The sequence below is a fragment of the Protopterus annectens genome, chromosome 5.part0 (genome assembly GCF_019279795.1).
Source record: "Protopterus annectens isolate FY-2018-M chromosome 5.part0, PAN1.0, whole genome shotgun sequence".
NCBI lineage: Eukaryota > Metazoa > Chordata > Ceratodontiformes > Protopteridae > Protopterus > Protopterus annectens.
In genome coordinates, this window is record NC_056735.1 from 727,192,140 (window position 1) to 727,214,017 (window position 21,878).

Genomic DNA, 21,878 nt, shown 5'->3' on the forward strand with positions numbered 1-21,878 from the left:
CTAGTGTGATCTTCAAGAACACTAGACCAGATTGAACAAAAAACTTATTCAGGCTTATCTGAACAAAATATGTTTTGCTATATAAATAATGAATGCACATTTTAAATGCCCTATCCACTTTTCAGAAGATTTGAAGTCAGAAGCAGTAAGGTAGAACACCAGCTGTCAAAGTGGTATGCATAAGTTTTGCATAAAAAAGATATTAGTACTGTGTTTTTCTCCCTGTGATGTCATATGTTGTGCTTCTGTGATCTAGTATTTGAGTTACATTACAAAAGCAGGGCCTGTTTGCTTAAGCAATTCATTTGGTACAGCTGTTATGCTTTAATTTTAGGATTTGCCGTGACTTAGAAATAAGTGCTGGCACAATATCCAACTGCATGCCAGAGAACATTATGTAAGCAGTGTCACAGGCTTAGTAGATTTCTCACTTGCAAAAGGAGGTTTCTCACTTGCTATAGCAAGTTGAAATAAAGCTCTATACGTAAACTTGTATTGTGATTTTGGGATGAAAACTGTACTGACTGTAGCAAAACATAATTGACATGACAAAACTGCTTACTGTGTTCTTGCCCAGTTGTTAAAACACAGATCTGTACTATTATTTTGCTCCTTTATTAAATTATCATAGGTGCACATACATTAATAGAAAAGAAAAAAACATATTAATATTTTTTTCATTTCCATACATTATACGTGTCTTTCTTTATAGCTTTCAGTCCAACAATACATAAATTGCTCAATTCATGCCATCTGTTAAACCTCTCTTTTCCTCCTCTTGAACATTATTCTGCATGTATTGTTCACAAATGGCCAATTATTTTTATATAATTTGCTTCTTCCCTTTTTTAAAAATCCCTTTTCCAATTCTTTTATCTCATTTACAGTATTCAGCACTTCAAATACAGTTGTACTAATTCTAGATCGTGTTTGTTACTCTTCAGTGGCATTTACTGATGTCAGTTATTTATACTTCTGTATGTTACTTAAGTTTAATTTTAGCATATGTGTTTTACCTCACTAATTTTGATAGAGTCAAGATGATATCATGCCTATGCTATCTATGTTCTATCCTGTGTTATGTCACACACTTAAGTTTAATTTTAGCGTATGTATCCAATCATTAGCGGACCGGAGTTCCGCTGTGGTGACCCCTAACCGGGAAAAGCCGAAAGACACAACAACAGCAACAACAACAATTTTGCCTAATTAATTTTGACAGAGTCAAGATGATGTCATGCCTATGCTGTGTTCTATCCTGCATTATGTCACACTGTTTTAGGACAGTTTAACTGAGCTCTTTCTGTTAATTTGTCATACAGGGGCTGGGGTAGTAGTCAGCAGGGCCGATATTATGCATAGATGAACTAGGGAACCACCTAGGGCTCTGAGTTGTAAGAGTTTTGTAGGGTCACTCTTTTTCCATTTATTTTAGAGCAGTATTTCTTTAATGTAATGTGATACAACATTTAAACGTTGTGAAGTCATGGGAGTGGAGCTGTGACCTTATGATGTTCAAATGTAGGCATGAAGGCACCTGAAGCGAGTTTTCTTTTTATGTTAAGAAAATCACTGACTGATTTCTGAGCAGAGATCAAGGAATGTAAATGCAGATATAGCAAGTAACTCTATGGCAGTGATCAACCTGATGCTTACGTTTTGGCAATAGTTTTGGATTTTTGTGGACGATAGTTGATGTCCGAGAGAGAATGGTGCGGAGAGATAAGTGCTAATACTGTTTTTACAGTAATACTGGCAGTGATCAACCAGATATTTTTGACATTTCTATGGCTTTGTGATTTGTGTAGAGCAACTGATTAGAATACTTTAAGGTGTGGCAACTTGTTTGTGTGGATTGTGGTGGGGATGAAATAATATTATATAGCCATCAGACATTGAGGCTGTAACTGCTAGGTGAGGGCTGGTTTGGCTAGATAAAAGTAACTGACCTAGTCATGTGCACAGTTTGAACATTCAGTGTCTGGCTTTACAGGACTATTGTGTATTTGTGAGAAGTAAGTTGGACTACTTAACTGGACATCTGGTATATGCAGACAATAGGCATAATTGCTGTGGCTGCCTTCTGTGGAGGAAAATGACTTGCTGTCTGCTGCTGTTTGTTTATTTTGGCATCGTAGGACTAATGTGATCATGTGAAGCAACTTGCTGTATTTTAATGTGTGGCAACTGTTTGGAACAGAGGTGAAATGTATTACATGGTCATCCTCTGAATTGTAGATAGAAGTGGCTATGAGTGTTTGGTGGGGTTGCCTGGATGAAAGTAACTGAGTCTTCTGTGAAACTTGCCCAGTTTAACAATCGTGTCTCCAAGAAAAAAAAAAGAGAGATAGAGAGAGAGAAAGGAGGGAGGATAAATGCATTATAGAATACCCAGACCTTCATAACATTTGGGGTGTGGTTGCCCCCACACACCAAAGGCTGTGTAAGTGGATTTTGCCATGGGCTTAGTAAATCCCCTCTGTCCTGAATCCCACCTAGTCTAAAACGAATTCTGCTCATAGTTGTACACAGAACGTTGCTGTACTTGTGTGCGGGGGTTGGGGACGATGTTCTGTGATGCACCTCAGAAAAATCTGAAAACCCCATGACCCCATGACTTCAGGGTGCTTAGCAGCTCCCATACCCCCAACTTATTTTGGTTATAACAGGGTTGCCTTGATCAGTTTCAGTGTGTTGAAAAGAAATGAAAAAACAAAGTTAAAGAGTACGACACCATTCTGTTCAATTGTGGTTTTTGTTCAGGCAATCACTGAATGAAGAAGGTTGTTTAAAAAAACTCTAAAATGCACCTCTGAGCATCTAGAATCCCCATGGCTTCTGGGCCCAGATCTTCGGCTTAGTATAGATATCCCCACAGCAGTTATTAGAGTATAGTCTTGGCCAGTTAAAATGTGCTGAAAAGATGTTAGATGTGTTAAAAGAAGCGGGAATAAACAAAGTTGAAGAATAAGATTCAAGTTCTTTCTTATTCACTGGATGAAAAGGGTTGTTTTAAAAAAACTCTAAAATGCAGCTAAGAGCATTTAGAGCCTCCATGGCTTAATACAGTTGTTTCCTCTGCAGTTATCAGAGTACATGTTAAATGAATAAACTGGTTGTGGGTTGGTTAGTAAGGGTGGGGAGTGAGGGGGGTGACATGGAACCTTTTCTTCTAAGGTGTCAGTTCACCTAAGGCCAGTCCTCGTGGTCATTGTGCCTGGAATTTAGTAAGGTATTTGATTTTCTGGATCACTTTATCCGGGTAAAGAAAAATGATTGCACTTATGTGTAAAAGCATATGCTTCACTGGGTAGAACTATAACAGAGTAGCAGAGGAAACATGGATAGGGATGGCTACTGCTTTGGGTGAAAGTGTATAAAGAAGTGCCATGTAACCTATGCTTAGTAGGCACTGTCTCTCACAACACACACAGACCCATGCATGCATACATACTTAGACATGCACACACACGAACATGTGACATGCATGCACACATGACACATATGAAAGCATATGCATGTATTTATGGGATGCCAGAATGTTATGCACTTATATACATGCACACAAGTAACTTATGTGTGTGTGTGTGTGTGTGTGTGTGTGTGTGTGTGTGTGTGTGTGTGTGTGAATGTATCTATATAATATATAGATACATTCAAATGTGTATTGGCACTTGTATGTACATATGCCATATTTACACCCACATAATTTTTTGTTGTATGCCTAAATAACAAGTGAAATCAAGGTGTCTTTTCTACAGTGCTCGAGCTGTTTGTTTGCTCCCACTGGGCACCATAAGTAGTATATTTATTGATTAGCCAGCCATCCAATGCTGTTGAGTCGTATCCAATTTTTTAGTCACTCACACACACACACACACACACACACACACACACACACACACACACACACACACACACACACACACACACACACACACACACACACACACACACACACACACACACACACACACACACACACACACACACACACACACACACACACACATTGTGGGATGTGGAAGTAAACTGGAGTACCTGGAGAAAACACACATTGGGTGATGTTGCATTCTGGTGTTATTCCACCAAATGTATTGCAAAAGTAGAAAAAAGTACAACTTTTGCAAAAAAAATGAAGTGCAGTATATGAGGCTAAGGTGCTTGAAGCTGTATAACATATTACATTATGAAGTCATGAACTTGCAGTTCCACTCATGACTCTCTTTTGCATCCTTGAATCAATTTTTGTAATTTTTAGCTTGATATATACTTTCCCATCCATCTTATTTCAAATATTTAGCTATTTGTTTACTGTATTTTTTTTAGCAAGATAGTATAAGTGGGCCACAGCTCAATTTGATAAATGCCAAGGTGTTTTCATATTTCCAAGGAAGCACTTTTTATTCCTTTCTACAGAATGCCCCATTCTGCTTTCTTAAGTTAACTAATATGTGGGCCAGCTGTGCAATATTAGCAGTTGTTTTATCTCTGATAACATTTATCTTCCTATTACTTCCTCTGTCAGAAAGACTATTTTCTTAGATCATTTGCCATTGTCATCAGTTTCCAGTTTACACCATTCTGTAAAGCCATAAATTATATATTTACTTATTCAGACATATGGCCACGATTCATAGTCTGATCAGTACTGTATTTATCCTAATGCAAAGATCCCCTCCAAACATCTGATTTGAGCTAGTAATGATCTAGAATAATATATAAATATAAATCTTGGAAAGGGGTAGGTGAATTTAGTCTCCAGTTGGATAGGTTAATTTTAACCGTGAAATGGGATAATTGGATAGGATTAAAATCTCCAGTAAAGGTACTTAGGCTGGTATTAAATCTATGAACCTATAAACCTATCTGTCATGTAGAGTGTCCCCTAACTTTATAATACAGCCAGATGTGTTTTATTTGTATAATGTGTGTATGAGAGCTAGGAAGCCAGTCACTGTGTAGATCACCTCGCCCCACACCCCCTACACCCTTAAGTGCAGTTTGGTAAATTGACACTTCATCTGTTTGCATTTAAGATGTGGGTAACACAGTAGTGCAGCATTGTCACCTCACAGCAAGAGGTTTCCGGTTCGATTCTCGGCTGGGCTGCCTTCTGTGCAGAGTCTGCATGCCCTCCCTGTGTTTACGTGGATTTTCTCTGGGTAGTCCAATTTGCTCCCACATTCCAAAGACATATGTCTGGAGCATTTTTCCCCGGGGCTCCACTGACAATAGGCTCTGTCCTAGTTGGACTTTCCCGGTCAAAAATGTTAAATAAATTAATAAACTGGCACACTCTGGAAAGACCATTGTGGACAGAGGAAGGATGTTCACACACCACACGGAAAGCACCTCAGCAGAGACTCAAACTGGAGAGTCAAGAGCTGTAAGACAATAGTGCTAACTGAGCTGTGTGTGTAGTATGACACTGCCTGTTCATTTTCCATCCCATTAATGTTGAGTTTGTTCATTCATTCATTCATTCCCTGATTACCCATTTGGTTCAGTACATGGTTGTGGTGGAGCTGGATTCTGTCCTGGCACTCAGTAGATGCAGGGCATAGAGGCGAATCCTGAACAGGATAGTAACCAATTGCAAAATGCTTGTGTGGTCAAACAGCTTTTTCTCCCCAAATGTTGGTTTAGCTAAATGCTCTTTTCTGCGGCTTAGTCTTCCATTAAAAGGTTTTCTGTTAAACTTGCACTGCTCAGAGTAAGAGTTAAGACTTTATTCTGGAAGGTGGTGTACAACTTGTACAGTTCCGAAATCCTGGTTATATCGATGATTACATCCTAGTATTCTGTGAGGGCATATTACAAAATGTAGATGGTGACAAATCTGCTTTAGTAAAAGGGTGGTGAATCCCTTGAATACACTCATAGAACATATCGTGTAGGAGGATTGAAGAGTCTGGCTGCTTTGGGAAGTGAGTAGGTGATTAATATGGTAATGGGGGCAATAAGTTCATTTTTTCTTTGTTAACTGATAGGTTGATATAAATACCTGAACTACAGAGACTTGTCCTGATTCATACAGACAGTTTTCTCACCATTTCAAACACAATTGCTGCTCAAGCTTGAATATTCAGATTGGACATAAGGCTAAATTACAATACCTATTCCTTTGGTTAAAAAAAATTGTGTGTGAAATGTCTGTTTCGAATGTGTCTTGGAGATCATGTGATCAGTTATGTCTTAGCAGGGGAGATAGATTACCCTTCTTCCCAAAGTCGATATTTCTTTGCATTCAAAGCCCTGTACCTCTTAAGTCTTTGTGTCTTATCTCTTCTCTTGTCTCTGCTCATCATTTTTCCCTTCTATTTGCACATTTTCACATGAGAGCATGCCTTTGGTGTACGTCTTTAGAGTGTATCCTAATATTGCATCCTGCTACTCTATGTTATTTAGCTTACCTTAATGTAATATGTGTAAGGTGCTTTCCAAGACAACACTCCTCAACTTCTTAGTGCAAGAAATCAGGACAAAGCCTAGAATAGTGGGGGGAATAAAGCCCCCAAATTAGGTTTAGATTTTTAAATGTTGCTCTTATATAAATTGCTAGAACAACAATACTTTAATCATTAGTGATTTGCCAGGAAATCACACATTTTATGAGGAACGGACCAAAAATATGTGGCAAAAATCTGGATATTTTGCAAAAATCTGAATGGTTGAGAGGTATGCAGCACTCGTTTGGTTTAATCAGTAGGTACTACTTTCCTTCTGAATCTCTATGCTCCGTTAAATATCAACTTTTCTACTCTCCCCTTAATGTTGTGTTAATATTTTGCTAGAACAATTTAGAGAGTTTTATTTTATTTTTTATTTAAAATGGAACGTAAATAAATACTAGTAGCTGCTACATCAAGTAACAGTTGAGTGTTAATGAAGTACATGCTAAGCTCAGCAGTTTTGTGTAGTCAGTAGACTGTTGCTTGCTTCCCAGGGCACATTCCACAAGACATACAAAGTTTTTTGGGCCTTTCCCCTACCCTTCTGAGGTGTGTCTCTGGAATGCTACTGACAGCTGAAATGCAAGCCGTAGAATATGTTGGCCAAGCAGCAGGGAGGGCTAATTTCTGCAGAGCAGCATGCTTTGCATTTAAGAGACCAGTTTTCTGAACAAAGACTGCAAACCTACTGTAATCTGGATGCTGTCGTTTGAAGCTCTTGATTGACAACTGAACTTTGGTTTCCAGATTGCATAGCTCAGATATGCTTGGAATGTCTAAGTAATGCAATAATTGGGAGCTGACACCTTGGGTTACTGTGCAGTTCTACATCTAAATGCAGATTTGTTTATACTTGTATGGACTTTTCCTGGCTCTGAAAGTAGTTGGGAGTTGGGTAATCTATACTAATGGTTAGCTATTAGATACTTTTGCATTTAGAAAACAAGCATTTAACAAGCTTGCCTGTAAATCATTGACCCCTGTGAAATTTAAAACAAAATGTAACATTCCTTTTCATTTTGTGGGCAAATGATATTGCAGCTATATGAGAACATGGGTATTCTTGTAAGAATTTGCAGGTTTTAATCTTACAAACTATATAAGTTGTATGCTGAAGTGACCAGTTGTTTTACCTTATTTTTCTACAGTGCCACTGATGCTGAAAAATTCTTTTTGTCTGGATACTTGAAAATAATTATGGAAGGTAAAACTGAGGTACAATTTTGGGTTAGCTGCACTTGATTCAGATAAATAAATAAGGTAAATAAAGTTTTACTGTTCACTTTACAGGAACTTACATTAGCTTTTTGTTGTTTTAATACTTGAAGAAATACTGCTAGGTTTTGGTGCACATATACAATTATAGGCATTCTGTACCCTGTTCATAGTGTCCTGTTCTTCTAACAGCATATGCAGTCTCTCCCATCTTTTTTCACTTTGATATTGGAGTATTTCATTGCAGATAAAAGGCATTTTGGTATACCTTTTTTTTTGGTCAGATTTTGAGGTGTGCTGATACAGCTAGATGGCATTTTGAGATCAGTTTCTCTGCCTTTAGATGAAGTGCACTGTTCGTGCTGTGGATGTTCTGACTTTTGTATCAGCTTGTGTAAGTGCTCCAGCAACGCATTTTGTTTGGTGGTACTCTGGCTAGTCAGTACTGCCTAGAACCATGTAAAGAGGCTGTTTTTTTGGTTGTAAATTTCAAACCACCTGCCAAATCTGTACATGCCAGTGCTGATGAACATGCATTCCTGTTTATTCACACTGATGTCAAAAAAGAATAAAATTGCTTTTCTTTGCTCCATAGACTAAACTGATTTAGCTTTTTTGTGGAAGGATGTTGTACGGCATAAAGTCCATCTCAAGTGTACCCACACATGTGGACATCTTCATCACTGTTGTCATTGGTCATCAGTGCTCTAGTGTATGGTCTAAAAAAGAAAAAAAAACAGCCTCACTGTGACCTACAAATATAGATCATTTTGCTACTTAATTTTTTTTATTCTGTTGCTGTTTATCTGCATTGCTTAGTCACATTTCATTACTGACCCAGGTGTACCCAATCCAGAGTGCTGTTATGCTTATAGGTTCATAGGTTCATACTAAGCTATCTGCCCGAGGGCATTTATAAGCCTAGCCCATAGTTTTTGTGGCTTACGCCACCCCTTTAATTTGGAGAAACTATGCCCTTTATTTTGCTGTGCCTCTGTCTAGCAGTGACACTGAGGTAACCCCTGGGGTGTATCTGCGATCCCCCATCCATTGGTCAAGATTCCTCTTGAACAAGGCCAGCGAGGTGCTCTGCCTCACATAGACCGGGATTTTGTTCCACAGCATAGGGAGTCTTTGGGTGATGAATCTTTAGATGCTAACAGCATATGCAGTCTTTTTTCACTTTGATATTGGAGTATTTCATTGCAGATAAAAGGCATTTTGGTATACCTTTTTTTTTGGTCAGATTTTGAGGTGTGCTGATACAGCTAGGTGGCATTTTGAGATCAGTTTCTCTGCCTTTAGATGAAGTGCACTGTTCGTGCTGTGGATGTTCTGACTTTTGTATCAGCTTGTGTAAGTGCTCCAGCAACGCATTTTGTTTGGTGGTACTCTGGCTAGTCAGTACTGCCTAGAACCATGTAAAGAGGCTGTTTTTTTGGTTGTAAATTTCAAACCACCTGCCAAATCTGAACATGCCAGTGCTGATGAACATGCATTCCTGTTTATTCACACTGATGTCAAAAAAGAATAAAATTGCTTTTCTTTGCTCCATAGAGTAAACTGATTTAGCTTTTTTTGTGGAACGTTGTTGTACGGCATAAAGTCCATCTCAAGTGCACCCACACATGTGGACATCTTCATCACTGTTGTCATTGGTCATCAGTGCTCTAGTGTATGGTCTAAAAAAGAAAAAAAAAACAGCCTCACTGTGACCTACAAATATAGATCATTTTGCTACTTAATTTTTTTTATTCTGTTGCTGTTTATCTGCATTGCTTAGTCACATTTCATTACTGACCCAGGTGTACCCAATCCAGAGTGCTGTTATGCTTATAGGTTCATAGGTTCATACTAAGCTATCTGCCCGAGGGCATTTATAAGCCTAGCCCATAGTTTTTGTGGCTTACGCCACCCCTTTAATTTGGAGAAACTATGCCCTTTATTTGTGCTGTGCCTGTGTCTAGCAGTGACACTGTGTGTAACCCCTGTGTGTGTATGTGCGATCCCCCATCCATTGGTCAAGATTCCTCTTGAACAAGGCCAGCGAGGTGCTCTGCCTCACATAGACCGGGATTTTGTTCCACAGCATAGGGAGTATTTGGGTGATGAATCTTTAGATGCTAACAGCATATGCAGTCTCTCCCATCTTTTTTCACTTTGATATTGGAGTATTTCAATGCAGATAAAGGAACATTTGGTCTCGACCATGTAATGTTCGACATTTTGGATGTTCAAACATTTAACATAGACCCTATATATATATATATATATATATATATATACACAAATTTACGCATGTGTATGTGTGTGTGTGTGTGTGTGTGTGTGCGCGCGCGCACGCGCGCCTATGCATGTATATGTATATATGTATATATATGTGTGTATAGCATGTTCCCATCCCGCATCCACTTACATGGATTCAGTGTACTTCAGTAGTGCCCCTCGTGTGCCTGATTCCTTGGAGACTGGATTGTTGATGTTCAAACTACTGACAGCCCAAGTTGCAAGCATACATTCTCTGAAAAAAAAGAATTTTGTTTGTAAACCTCTTGTGCAGTTTATGGAAAAAATATATAAAGAAATCCTGCTTACCCAGTCATATTTTCTGCAGACACCCAGACATGCTTGCAGTGTGGTGTGAGTGCCCTATTCCTTCACTCACTTCATCACTGGCTCCTCTGCTATTTACGGTGACATGTACTTAGTCCATCACTGACAGTCTTAGAAGTTAAGAGCACTATCTTGTACTAAGTGCAGGTGTGGTTTATTTATAATGTTCAAAACCAAAAAGCACCAAAAAAGCACTTGAGGAAGAAGAAATGTAGTTTTTAGCATAAAACACTTTAATTGCACCATTCGTCAAACCGACGTCTTCAGAAACACGCAAAAAACTTTTTTTGTAATACCCATTAAAATAGTACACTCATTAGGAAAGAACCAATCACATTCTTTGGTCAAATAATCTCTTAAAGTGAAAAAACAATAAAGAATTTTTTGAAATAACTACTATGTATACATAAGAATATGTGTATAAAAATACGATATAAGCATGTTTGAACCATCAGAAAACATTAAATAAATTATTCATATATTTATAGTGACTTTCTTGCTTTTTAAAAAAACACCTTATGTTAACAGCATCGTTCAACCCAGGACGTATATAGAAGGCAAACCTAAGTTGCCATTCAGCCTCCTTCTGTTCCACAATATTTAAGTGTTTTTTAAAAAGCAGGAAGGTTACTATAAATATATGAATAATTTATGTAATATTTTCTAATGGTTCAAACATGCTTTTACCATATTTTTTATACACACATTCTTATGTATACATAGCAGTTATTTCAAAAAATTCTTTATTGCTGTTTTTTCACTTTAAGAGAGTGTTTGACCACAGAATGTGATTGGTTCTTTCTTAATTGACTGTACTATTTTAATGGGTATTACAAAAAAGTTTTTTGCGTGTTTCTGAAGAAGTTGGTTTGATGAATAGTGCAATTAAAGCGTTTTACTCTAAAAACTAAATTTCTTCTTCCTCGGGTGCTTTTTTGGTGTTTTTTGGTTTTGAGTTTTCTTTACACCTTTGCCGCACAGCTTTCATTTTTTAGTTTGGTGGATTACAGTTGTCATGGCATGTCCACCAGATGAGGAAGATTTGGAGATTACCTTTGCACTCCACTCCAACTCATCGTGAGAATATGTTGGATGTATTGGTGTCTACTGTGAGTGAAATGCAGAAATCCTTGTCGGTTTTGGCAGCCAGGATAAAGAATTTGAGTCCTGAAGGAAAGTTTCTGAATGCAGGGGCAGGAAATCAGGTTGGCTCTAAAGTTACTATTTCTGGCCCTGTTTTGTAATCTGTTGAACCTGTTTCGGTTGCCAATGACGTGAACAAGTTACTAAGTGTGAATATAGACCCCTTTTGTGATGAACTATTTCAAGCTATAGGAAATAGGCAAGGATATATTTTCTATATCCTATAATAATTTGTCTAATGATGAAGTATGTGGTCTTGATGAACTTGCTAACAATCGAAATCTAGTTATTACACAAGCTGACAAAGGTGGGGCGGTGGTGGTACTAGATAAGGATTTCTATGATGAGGAGGCTATGAGACAACTGGGGAATAAGGATTATTATATGGCTATGCCCTTGGACCCATCCCCAAATTTTCAACGTAAGATTGAACAGTTTCTTACACTAGCAGTGGAGGAGGGTATAATTACACAGGCGACCAAAGAACAACTGATGGTTCTTTCCCCTAAGAAACAGTGTCTGTATCTGCTTCCTAAGATACACAAACATGCTAGTAATCCCCCAGGTCGACCAATTGTTTCAGGACACGGTTCCCTGACTGAACCTTTGTCTGAATATCTGACTCAATATTTAAAACCATTGCTTGTGTTTATTAGAGCTAGGATTCAAGACACTACGCAATTTTTGGACATTATTAAAGAAATACAACTTGAACCCCACTGGTTACTATGTACCCTTGACATCACGTCCCTCTATACTAACATTCCACACTGGGCAGGCCTACAAGCATTGGACTATTGGCTAGTCAGATCCGGTTTATACAAACCTGGTTTCAATACCTTTTTGGTTTGCCTTACAGAATATGTATTGACTAGCAATGTTTTTTATTATCAAAACAAATGCTTTTGGCAAACTAAAGGTACTGCTATGGGTGCATCTTTTGCACCCTTTTACGCGGATCTTTTCATGGCATATATTGAGGAGGTAATAATTTATGATGTCAACCACAACATTTATATGTGTGAAATGGATATGTGGCGTCGTTATCTGGATGACTGTTGGTTGGTGTGGAAGGCTGATGAGCAATATCTTCTGGAATTTCTTGATTATCTTAACAACAATATATGGGGTATTGAATTTAAGATGAATTTTCATAGATCAAAAATGATTTTTTTGGATGTGGAAATTAATAGGAATGAAGATCATACTCTATCAACTACACTATTCAGGAAATTTCCAGAATATAATTCTTTATTACATGCCGCCAGCTTCCACCCACAACATATCATCCAGAACATACCTAAATCACAATTTTTAAGAGCTAGGAGAATATGCTCTAGCCAACAGTCCTATGCTACAATCTGTGATGATTTGGCCTGTAGATTCAAAGATAGAGGGTATCGTTCAGGTACTGTCCATATGGCCAAACAATGGGCTTCTAACTTCAACAGAGAGGACTTATTGCATTACAAAGATCGTAACCAGGACGGGGTTCAGCAGCCGTTAAGGCTGGTTACTACTTATGGACGTAACACCCGGGGGTTTATGAACATTATAGATAGACATTGGAATATTCTGTTGGCGGAGAACAAACTACACACTATTCTTAGGGACAGATGTTCTTTTTCTTTCAGAAGGGGACGAACTATTGGGTCCCATCTGAGCCATTACAAGAGGTTATTGTCTGATCCTATGGTTTCTACTCAATTAACTTTTACAGGGGTACCAGTGGTTGGATGTATCCCATGTGGGCATTGCAAATTCTGTACTAGAGTTACACGTAGTTGTGAATTCAGTAGTAAAAATACTCCTGAGGTTTTTGAGATTAAATTTTGGGCCAACTGCAGCACCGAGTGGGTCATCTATTTGGTGACCTGCACTTGTTCCGCGTTTTATGTAGGTCAGACTTCTAGGGCTTTTCGTCTTAGAATCTGTGAACATATAAGTGCCATTAAAAATAAACGTGGTAATAATGCATTATACAAGCATAGTTTGAAACACACTACAGCCAATTTTATGTTTAGGACTATTGATTGTATTAGGGGTAAATGTCAAAATAAGGTGAAGTGGCATGAGATACTTACTTCTAAGGAGAGGAAATGGATCATTAAACTTGGGGCTTTGTTCCCACCTGGTCTCAATGACCAATTTTGATTTATTGGTCATGGATTTTGATTGGTTCTCTTATACTCCCAGTTTTATATATGTATAGCTACTGGGTTTGTCTCTATATTTATTTTTTACTTTCACTGAGGAAGGCTCTGCTGAGCCGAAACCGGTCTGTATGAGTTACTCTATCCATGAGGGATTGTTCCTTCATTTGTGATTAAATATTTGTTGTTTCAGTTACCAACAGCTGCTGGCTCTGTTTGTTTTTTGCAATTTCAAGCTAACCACATTACAAACAGGAATAATGTCACGCTTTTGCTTGAAAAATTGGAGAGGGGTCTTAAACGCTACCAGGCGTTGCATGTTGAAAAAATACTTCGAACATTGTATAAAAGTGGTGACTGTTCCGAAAGGACTTTGGTTTTTTAAGATGCCCAATGGGGTATCTATTGACAATCCTTTTTTCAAAGAGGTAACCAGTTTTTTTGATAATGCGGTGCTAGAATTTTTAAAATTACTTATAAGAACAACACAAAACCACTTGAGGGACTGAGAAATGGTCTTATTCATTTGGACACTGTTAAACGGGTGTCTGGATTTGCTAAATGAACATCAGCAGATGCTGGTCAGGGTTGATAAGTTTGAGAAATTAGCTGTACAACGTAAAACTAAGAAAATCGTTAGGGATGTGGCAGTGTATGATGTGGGGAAAGCTTACAACAATTTTATTCCCAATGCTGCTAAACCTAATAGCAACTCTGAACCAGTCCAGGGGGTTTATTAAAATGGCAATATTCTTGTTGTTAACGCTGACAGCATTTCTCATGTTAGAAATGCAACGCCCCCTTTAAGTTCTAGTAACAGTCCATCTGAGCCTTCGGGAAGTAGTGATGTCACTCAACAGGTAGTTAGAAGGAAAGTGGATATCGTGGCGCAAGCATCTACTGATGTTTGTGAACTTTCACAGGGAAAGACTGGTTCCAATAGTGGATGGTCAACAAATAAGGTGGTCAGTTCTTCTAGTAACAAATCTTTTTTACAGCAGGACTTCAACACGAGGACCAAAAGGAATCGGAGCAGGAGCAAGGGCTACCAAACTCGGAGCAGGGGACGGAGCGGGCCTTGGAGGTGGTCAGGTTTCACAATCAAAACTTTGTTAATATTTCGGTATTTAATTTTTATGACCAAAACAGTGTTGGAACTGAAGTTTTTTTTCACGTAAACTTAATTTAGAATACATTCTTTGTGATGTAGCATGTATAAATGTTTTAGTGAAGCCTTCTACTTACAATCCCACCCTTACACCCACCTTAAAAGTCTTTGAAAGTCTTTGTGAAAGGGATTATTAGGAGGCAAATTGCCAGGAAAAATTATCGGCCTTTTCACAATTTGAGTTTCAATGAAAGGAAAGCTCTTGTTGCGCTTGTGTGTAGAAGAGAGTTACGGTTTATGAAAGCCGATAGAGGGGGTGGGATTGTTGTTATGAAAGTTGAGGATTATAATAAAGTTCTAGAGAATATGTTAGCGAATCAGGCGGAGTATAAAAAGGTGTCTAAGTTTGAGATTCTGAAATGTTATGGTATATTTCTGCTACATTGTATGATTTATTAATGGATGGTCAAATTTCCAAGAATGTTTTTGATTTTTTGTATGTGGAGGACCCCAGAATTGGGGTGTTATTTGGAATACCTAAGCTCCACAAGTGTGTGACTAATCCTCCTTTTAGGCCTATTATTTGAGCTTCGGGGAGTTGTACAGACTGTATTTCTATGTATTTGGATTTTATTTTAAAACCTTTTGTGAAACAACTGCCATCTTATGTTGTCGATTCCTGGGACATCTTGAATCAATTAAGAGTTTTTCTCATTGATTTGGGTGAAGAAAGAGGGCATCATATGATGGTTACTGTTGATGTGGTCTCACTATTCACGTATATCCCTCAGGAGGTGGGTGTAGATTACATTAGATGTTTTTTAGGTAAATACTCTAACAAGGCTAATAGCATTATTACACATATATCTTTATTGGATATTTTGTTAGAACACAATTATTTTATGTTTAATGTTTCTTTCTACAGACAGTTGTTGGGAGTGGCAATGGGGGCAACTGTGAGGCCTACGTACACCAATCTTGTGTTGGGATGGTGGGAGTTTGAGATTCTCCCTTTTGTTAAGTTTTATAACAAAGTTGTCTTTTACAAAAGATTTGTAGACGACTTGTTTTTTATTGTCAAGAAGGATGGTTTCAATTTGGATGGTTTTATAGAAGCACTCAGCACAAGTACGGATTTTTTAAAATTTGTAGTAGGTGGCTCCGGCCTGATGGTTTCCTTCTTAGATGTGACTCTTCAGTGGGATGTACATTCTAATGTTGTTTCAAGCAGTATCTACTGTAAAAGCACATTTAGTAATAGTTGTGTACATTTTAAGAGTAGCCACCCCAAATTTATGAAAAAGAACATTCCTCAAGGTCAGCTTATTCAGGCATCATGTATGACAGTGGATGACAAGTTGTTTTTAGAAAAAGTGGAGTTTATAAAAGGGTTATTCTTGGACAGGGGGTACCCTGGTGATGTGTTAAATAGCACAACTAGGGAAATAGTCTCTAGAAGGGATACGGATTTTCCCCCAATTTTAAAAGAAGGTTTTTCCAAGAGGATGGTGGTCAACATTGGGGAAAAAAATAAACCCAGGTTTTGTTTGGACATGAGTGTTGATAATTTTGCGATACGCAAGATTATAAGTGATAATTGGAAGGTTTTCCTGGGTAATGGTGACATGGTTAAAGTATTGGGCGATACCCCCCTTTTTGTGTACAAGAATAGTGGAAGAGGTGTTGTATGTTCGTATGTTGGCAATGTTGGCATGGTGAAATGTGTGGGATGTAGGGCATGTAGATTTATTCATGTAGGCCCTAACATCGTTTTGGAACATTTTGCTTATAATATTCCTGTGCCAGGAAGGTAGATTGTGGTACTGAGGGGATAGTATACATTCCCCTGTGTAGTGCGTGTCCGGCTTTTTATGTGGGTATATCCACTAGAAGCCTAAAACAGCGAATATTGGAACATCAGTATGCAATTAGGACCAAAAATTCCAACAATGCTTTATATAAAAATTTGGTAGTATGTGCCAGTTGGAACAAATTTACATTTTCATTTATGGAAGTAGTGGCCCAGATATTAGGGGTAGTGACTATAGAAATATTGTGGAACAGAAGGAGGCTGAATGGCAACTTAGGCTTGCCTCCTATATACGTCCTGGGTTGAACGATGCTGTTAACATAAGGTGTATTTTAAAAAGCAGGAAAGTTGCTATAAATACATGAATAATTTATTTAGTGTTTTCTAATGGTTCAAACATGCTTTTACCATATTTTTATACACACATTCCTATGTATACATAGTAGTTAATTAAAAAAACTCTTTATTGTTGTTTTTTTCACTTTAAGAGATTATTTGACCAAAGAATGTGATTGGTTCTTTCCTGAGTGTACTATTTCAATGGGTATAACAAAAAAGTTTTTTGTGTGTTTCTGAAGAAGTCGGTTTGATGAATAGTGCATTTAAAGTGTTTTACGATAAAAACTACATTTCTTCTTCCTCAGGTGCTTTATTGGTGTTTTTTGGTTTTGAGTTTTATTTCAACCTTTGCCGCACAGCTGTCATTTTGTTTTTTATTTATAATGCTGCTGATAGTAATGACTTGTTTTCTTCATCTTCTTTTAGTCCCCCTCCACATTCCCAGACTCTTTTAGAGCAGCATAGGATGGCTAGTCATGACTTGAAAACTATGGAATACAGAAAACAAAAGTTTTCCCCATTTAACAAACAAGGTCAGCCACTTCCCTCACCCTAACTTGCCCCAAAACAGTTATTTACTCTCCGAAGAATTAGACTCCTTTTCTTTCTTTACTGGATATAGAACATCATTTCTTGACTCCCCCAACAGTCGACAGACTTGAGCCCTTATATGTTTATGTGGGCATTTCAGTGAATTTTCAGAGAAACAAAAGACCTAAGCTCTTGGACAACAGGTACTATCCACATTTCACTCAAGTTTGCTAACCTTGAAAATGCACCAGCCTGACTGGGGGCAGAGCTTTGGCTAGTGTTACCTACAGTTAAGGTTAAACTGTGACTACTAGTTTATAGTACCTCCAGTACAACAGCATCATCTTCCATTGTCAGAAACTCACCACAAGGGAACAAATGAGCCAAAGGACACATTGCCAGAAACTCACCACAAGGGAACAAATGAGGCAAAGGACAACTAAGATGGAAGAGTGCCCCAGTGGCAGAGGGAGTGGGCCAATGGACCAACAAAAAAACTCTGAACACACTTCTTATCAGCCCAAGTAAACTAAAATACAATCTGAAAGCAAATCAATTTATAATGAACCTGTCAATATAAACTCAGTACTTAACTTGTATAACTAAACCCTTTTAGAGTTTGTTGCAGCCTGAAGTGTTGTGTTTATAGTAACAGCTTTAGATGAACATTATTTTTGACTGCTTTTTCTTCTTTATTTGAATTGCATCTCTTGAATTGTTAAAAATTACATTTTTAAGATTCTGATGTTCAGTAAGAGGCTGTAATGAGGGCATTTCTTGACATTTTGATCCAAGGAATTCACAATGGTATCAGTGGGCCTCCTTCCTGGGCAGTGATCACGCTTGACTATCACCACATTTTCTAAGGTATGATATTAAATTAAATGGGTTTGTTAGAAGTCTTGACAGAAAATGCTAAAGGCCGATTTAAGTGTGATTCTGTATTTAACTGCAGAGCTTCATACCTTCAGGTTATAGGGATCTATATCTGGCTTCACAAGTCACCTGAACATCCTCAGGTAGGTTTCTCTGGATGTTTGCATAAACCAGTAGATTTATCTTTTGTGACTGAAGAAGTCAAGGAAAACAGGGGCTTACACATCGAGCACATGCACCAATTACACAGCTGCTGTTTGAGGAAGGTGTAGGAGTTTGGGATAATGTTTATCCCATATGTTTCAAGTGGGTAGGGCTTTCAGTTATCAAACGTACACTTTGCAAGTAGCTTGCAGGCTACTTAGTCTTTTTCACTGGTTGACCATCACCTGCCATTGGTAAATTCTGTGGTCAAAGTGTACTGCAATGGAGTGGTATCTGTCTCTACCAGTAAATGCTTCTGTCTAACACTGTGGCACTGTTTGGAATTCAGACCAGCCCAGTACCCATTAAGGCAGGGCCTCCTAGTGAGATATAGCATATACTTCCTATTGTAACATCTGATCTAGTGAACATTCCTCCTTATTGGGTTTGGCATAGACTACAACCATACCACTGGAGTGATGGTGGTGATTCTGTGTATGTCAAGCAAATGTATATTCCTACATCATTTATTTAACAGTATGATGTCAGATTTGTATTGCTGTTCTTCATTTGCAGGTGGGTGTTCATTGATGGCTAATGGGTAGACTGACAGGCTGGAGGGCAAACTGTCTTATATTGCTTGTGCTTTGTGTCACTGTGTGTTCCAGCTGCCTGCATGGATATATTTGAATGTTAGACAGTGCTGAAAAAAATGACTTTATTCTAGTTGTTGTAGAAATGACACCTGTAGATCAATATATGTGTATATACCTTTAAGAAGCTAACCAGGGCTTGCACAAATGTATAAATACTGAGCACATGCAAGTCTGACTGCCATTTTGTAGTTCGCTGTTGAAATGTGAACATGTATGTACGTCTGTTAACTAGTTCGTTCATATTTAGAGATGTTACTATCCATCCTGATGTGTTTGTATGTATTAAAACATCTAAATGAACCCCCAAGTCTTCTTATTTGTATTAGAGATGAACAAGCGACATGGTGTCAGAACCGGGATGTCTAAAAGGACATAGAGTCAGAAGAGGCTTTTCTAAAGGACATAAAGCCAGGAGCTGCATACCGAAGGGGCATGAGGCGGAAAACAGCTTGGCTAAGATGATTTAAGGCACATATTTAGATGCTGGTGGAATATAAAAGAGTGGATGCATCCTAAAATGTGCATACTTTGCAAAACAGGTCAGAAATTAATTCGGTATTAAAACTTGCTCAGAACTATTTATTTTCGCAAAATTTGAAATGGGGCTTACAGAAAGTTTTAAATAATTTTCACATAGACAGATATGTACGATATTGATAAAAATATTTGAATTACTAAGGAAAATATTTGAAATAAAGTCCGAATTGTATAAAATGAATAAATAAGGGAAAATGACTGCATTTTCGCAAAGCATATGCATTTCGTATTAAGCAAAGCTATTAGAATTATCAGAAGTGTATAAAGTGTTCACATGTTTGTGCAGTGTTTCAGTAAAGTTATTTTGCAAAGTACAGCCATTACAGGGCATATTTCGCAGAGTACAACCATTACAGAGCATATTTTGCAAAGTAAAATATTTCAAAGAGTTTACTGTGCATTAGAATGTTACAAGATAACAGTAATGTTTGTTCATACATAATTACAAAGGCCATATTTTCAGTGTGTTTATGTATACTTTGTGGGCATGGCAGACGGATTTCGGAAACCTAGTGCACTTGTGTTTGACAATAATATTGCTGAAAACTGTAGAGTGTTTGAGCAAGAGTATGACATTTTCATATAGGCTGCATTTTTTGATAAAGATGACCATACAAATGCATTTATTCTGCTTAATTTAGCTTGGTCAGAAACTATAGAAATGGAATGCTCATTTGTGTATATGCCTGCTATAAGTACTGGAGTGGGGGAGAGCCCTCGTTGTTGTACTGGCTGAATCAAGGAAGGACCTAGAGTGCTAAAAACGTAAATTTAGCAAACTGTTTAATCCCCCAGACAAATGTTACAATGGAAAGGCACTTATTTTACACAAGGGATCAAAAGCTTGGTGAAACTTTTGCAGCATATATAACTGACCTGAGAAATAAAGCTAAAATGTGATGATTTGGTGATTTAAGGGATGAGTTGATAAAGTACAGACTTGTGTGTGGCATAAAAGATTATACTGTGAGAAAGGTTTTGCTTTGTGACAGTGATTTAACTTTGAATAAGGACATTAAGACTTGTCAGATTTACGAGCTCACAGAAAAACACACAAATATGCTTACAAATCAGAGCATCTCTATAAGGCACAGTGATAAAGCTCATGTTGATAGTATGCAGTACATTAAGAAAAACAGGCCCAAGCACATGACAGCTGTAGCCCCTGCAGCACTCACTGATAAACCCCAGAAGTTTCTAGCAAATTCCAGAGTTTGCACAGTCTCAGTGAAGCATAACAGTGAGTTAGCAGAATCAAAAGAATTCATGTCTTTCCCCACTTCCAGTGTGCCAAGTTTCATTGCCAGCTGTCATAATTGCGGTGGTAACCTTGAATCTAAAAGGGGAAAAGTGTTTAGCTTTTGGTCAACAATGCCACAAATGCAATAAATGGAATAATTTCAAAAGACTTTGTAAATCAAAAGGCCCACATTCTTTTATTAAAAGGGAACAGTTTAAGAAAAGAGTTGATCAGTTAGACAGTTGCAGTCCTACTATTTATGTTGATGGTGTGTCACTGCTTCATAAAATGGTCAGTGCAGTAGATTTAAGGACCAAGAATGAAGTATTTTGTACTGTTTGGATAAATGGCAAACCCACAGAGCTCAAAAGTTGATACAGGTGCCAAGTGCAATGTTATTTTAGCAGAAACATTTGCTAGAGTGTGTCAAAGTGAAAGGCTTGATTTGGCAAGGGGTGCTAAGCTTGTTGCTTATGGAGGTGAAGAAATTCAAACTGAAGGCTCAGTAGTGCTTTCATGTTACTCCGGTGGAAGAAGCTACAACTTGTTATTTAATGTGGTCAGGAGGCACATCCAGTCATTATTAGGGCTCAGAGACTCTTTGAAAATCGGACTGCTTTCATTTAATAAGGAAGTCCATCATGTTAGTTTAAAAGACTACTAGTCTAATTTTGCCCAGCACATTTTTTCTACCTATGCTGATCTGTTCCAAGACAAACTAGACAGACTTCCAGTTGTGCACTCCATGACGTTAAATCCAGAGGTCAGTCCAGTTATCAGGGCAGCATGTAAAGTTCCAATAGCCATGCAGGATAGAGTCAAAGCCGAGTTAGATAAAATGGTGTGACCAGGTGTAATTTGTCCAGTGGAAACTCCAACTGAATAGGTATCTTCCATGGTGGTAGCTCAAAAGAAAAGCTCAGATAACATTAGAATATGTATTGAGCCACGAGATTTGCACAAAACTAAAAAGACCTCATCAGCCAATGCACACACTCGAAGAAATTGCAATCTTGACGCTGTTGCCATTATTTTTTCTGTCTTGGATGCAAAGAGTT

The 21,878-nt window shown here is 38.0% G+C and overlaps 1 protein-coding gene across 2 annotated transcripts in view; it reads left to right on the forward strand.

Annotated features, from left to right (window-relative positions):
- The window catches only part of WWC3 (WWC family member 3), a 1,641,181-nt gene that overhangs the window by 49,545 nt on the left and 1,569,758 nt on the right, over positions 1–21,878 (forward strand). The gene's annotated exons all lie outside the window — the stretch shown is intronic.